This window comes from Balaenoptera musculus, chromosome 1 (genome assembly GCF_009873245.2).
Source record: "Balaenoptera musculus isolate JJ_BM4_2016_0621 chromosome 1, mBalMus1.pri.v3, whole genome shotgun sequence".
NCBI classification, from domain to species: domain Eukaryota; kingdom Metazoa; phylum Chordata; class Mammalia; order Artiodactyla; family Balaenopteridae; genus Balaenoptera; species Balaenoptera musculus.
The window spans coordinates 76,048,073-76,051,968 of NC_045785.1; the positions used below are offsets into that span (position 1 = coordinate 76,048,073).

General features: G+C 36.7%; 1 pseudogene; it reads right to left on the minus strand.

The window, feature by feature from the left end:
- Nucleotides 1-2,220: 2,220 nt before the first annotated feature.
- On the minus strand, nt 2,221-3,639 carry LOC118899196 (annotated as a pseudogene).
- Nucleotides 3,640-3,896: the final 257 nt, after the last annotated feature.

The following is a 3,896-nucleotide window of genomic DNA, read 5'->3' on the forward strand; positions in this document are numbered from 1 at the left end:
TTCTATGACCCCGTTTACACCTGCCCAGGATTTTACTTTAGTCCTTCAATTAATTTCAAATATTTTAAGGCCCAGACTCATTCAAAAAGTAGCTAAAAACTTATTTCACACTTGAGAAATGCAGCCCCTCTCTACTCTCCTATATCAGCTGGCCGCTCTTCCCATACTCCTACATAAACAGCAATACTGACCCACCCAGCTGCCTGAGGTCAAATGCAGAAGTCATTTTTTCTTTGAAATGCTGTTCCTTATACCTGATTTTTCATCACTGACTCTTTCTTTGCACATCTCTGTTTAAATATCTCTTTGGCTAGGCCATCTCTGTCAACCCAGTCCTAAGCAGCAACTCAGTCACCATCCTATCTTTCATTTTAAAATTCTCTGTATAGCTTTTATTTATTTTTTTTCATTTTTGTACCAAATATTTCCTTTCACATCTTACTGGAGTATAATTGCTTTACAATGTTGTGTTGGTTTCTGCTGTACAACAAATTGAATCAGCTATATGTATACACATATCCCCATATCCCCTCCCTATTGAGTCTCCCTCCCACCCTCCCTATCTCATCCCTCTAAGTCGTCACAAAGCACTGAGCTGATCTCCCTGTGCTATGCAGCAGCATAGTGGCTTCCCACTAGCCATCCGTTTTACATTTGGTAGTGTATATATGTCAGTGCTACTCTCTCACTTCATCCCAGCTTCCCCTCCCCTGCCCCGTGTCCTCAAGTCCATTCTCTACATCTGTGTCTTATTCTTGCCCTGCCGCTAGGTTCATCAGTGCTGCTTTTTAGATTCCATATATATGCGTTAGCACACGATATTTGTTTTTCTCTTTCTGACTTACTTCACTCCGTATGACATACTCTAGGTCCATCCACCTCACTACATATAACTCAATTTTGTTCCTTTTTATGGCTGAGTAATATTCCATTGTATATATGTGCCACATCTTCTTTATCCATTCATCTGTTGATGGACATTTAGGTTGCTTCCATGTCCTGGCTATTGTAAATAGTGCTGCAATGAACACTGTGGTACATGTATCTTTTTGAATTATGGTTTTCTCAGGGTATATGCCCAGTAGTGGCAGTGCTGGGTCATATGGTAGTTCTATTTTTAGTTTTTTAAGGAACCTCCATACTGTTCTCTATAGTGGCTGTATCAATTTACATTCCCACCAACAGTGCAGGAGGGTTCCTTTTTCTCCACACCCTCTCCAGCATTTATTGTTTCTAGATTTTTTTTTGATGTGTTCACTTACTTAATAACACTACATTTACCATGTTATCATCATGGAATGTAAATTCAGGTTAGACAAGAGAATTTCACAGTACAACAAAGCATTCTGTGGTATACCAAAGTTTGTATAATGTCTGACCAAACCAGCTTGCTCATAAATCACTTCCATTATAGGCAATTTATTTAGTTTAACATTTATGATTCTTACAGAGAAATAAACATACTGCACACATTTAAAAAGTGTTTTTCATTTACCCTTGCATTAGCACTTAAAATTCATATTTCTATTTCAAAATGACACAAAAATTATTCTAATATAGCAGCAGCAAAATATAATTCTGCAATTACAAAAGAGCTAAATGGGGATCTACAGTTAAGTTATTCTCATGTTTACAACTATGATTCTGAAATAAATACTACTTCAAAGCAGCTCTCTTACCAGCTTTTTAGGTTTGGTTTAAAAACACACATATAGTTGCCAGGAGGTTTATAATATTGTATTCCGTGCACTGTTCTGAAAGGGTTCCTCAAGAGCCAACCAGCGCTTAAAACAGTACTCAGTCCACAAGGCAGTCAGAAAGAGTTAAATTAACTGGGGTAAATAGGATTCCTATATTACATCAAAAGCATATGACATTCTGCAGAAACTGGGAGCATTATCAGGATTGGCATGTTGTCCTCTTTACAACTAATTTCATCAGAAGAGTTTAAGAAGGTGGACATTGTACCACTATCAAGTGCATGTAAAAATGACATGTTTTTGTGCTAATCTGACTCCCCTGGATGACCTAGCTAGTGAACTAGTCACCAGTAACCTGGTCACCAGGCAAATCAAGCCTGCAAGAAAGGAAGCCAGTATTCAAATTACCATGTTATTGTTCGACCCAAAGAATTTATTTTCAACATAAACATATAACCTCAATATGAGATGTCTAACTAAAGCAAGCACCACCAATGAGACCAAGACAACGTCTCCTCTTTTAAGGTCTAGGTTTTGCCCAGAATTCTCAATACATGGAATAGCCCATACCAAGAGTCATTGTTCCCACAACAAAGCCTTGGGCTGCCATGCACATGTGGATCAGGTGAACAGACATTTTAGTATTTCCCCTGCTCTTCAATTTATATAATCAATATGCAACGATTGTTGCAAAACCTGCCATTCCAGTGGGGACAAATGGTGCCTCTCTAGCTTTTCGGATAAGTTTAGATCCCTGATCTTCATCATATGAAGAAAGAGAAACATCTGTGTCGCTTGATATAGTGATTGAAGAATCTTCAGACAACTACAAGACATTGCAGGTTCCAACCGGCTTCTGCTGTTTCTAGATTTTTTGATGATGGCCATTCTGACTGGTGTGAGGTGATACCTCATTATGGTTTTGATTTGCAGTTCTCTAATGATTAGTGATGTTGAGCATCTTTTCATGTATTTGTTGGCCATCTGTATGTCTTCTTGGAGAAATGTCTATTTAGATCTTCTACCCATTTTTGGATTGGGTTGTTTGTTTCTGATAAAGAGCTGCATGGGCTGCTTTACAAAGGAGGCAAGAACATACAATGAAGAAAAGACAGCCTCTTCAATAAGTGGTGCTGGGAAAACTGGACAGCTACATGTAAAAGAATGAAATTAGGACACTCCCTAACACTATACACAAAAATAAACTCAAAATGGATTAAAGACCTAAATGTAAGGCCAGACACTATAAAACTCTTAGAGGAAAACATAGGCAGAACACTTTATGACATAAATCACAGCAAGATCCTTTCTGACCCACCTCCTAGAGTAATGGAAATAAAAATAAAAATAAACAAGTGGGACGTAATGAAACTTCAAAGCTTTTACACAGCAAAGGAAACCATAATCAAGATGAAAAGACAACCCTCAAAATGGGAGAAAATATTTGCAAATGAAGCAAATGACAAAGGATTAATCTCTGTATAGCTTTTAACACTAAGTGATACATATTAATTTTCAATGGAATGTTACAATGTTTATTGTTTATCTTCCCGGCTGGAATATAAATTCCATGAGAGCAGTGACCTAATGGTTTTCCTCACTTCATTAACTAGAAGCGGACTTGGCACACAGGAAATTCTCAATAATTAACTGTTGAATGAATGAAGAGATAAGGGAAGAATGAACTGGTCATTTTATCAATGTCCTTTTGTATGAGGATTTAGAATCAGGCCAAGGAGGGTTATTTAAAGTATTTATGTTACATAATATCTTATTTATGTCTTTTCTGGCTCCTCTTTAGAGCTTAGTACATGAAAACCTTGGCTTCTGTCATTTGCTAGAAGAATTTTCACAAACACACCCATGCAATCAGGACGAATATTCAGAAAAGAACATTACTAACATCCCCAGGGACCCCTTTCTGTTCTCCTCCAGTCATTATCTCCTCAAAAGTTAAACATTATCTTGATTTCTAACAGCATAAATTGTTTTTACCTGTTTATGTACTTTATATAGGTGGAATAATATAATACATATTTTTTTGTGATTGACTTCTTTTAGTGAAATATCTTTGTGAGAACCCTATATATTGTTGTGTGTAGTTGTATTTTGTTGATTCTTTTAGAGTATAAAAAGAGCTTTTAAATTCAACACTCTATCATTAACATACTGAAATATCAGTTCATTTTTAATGAT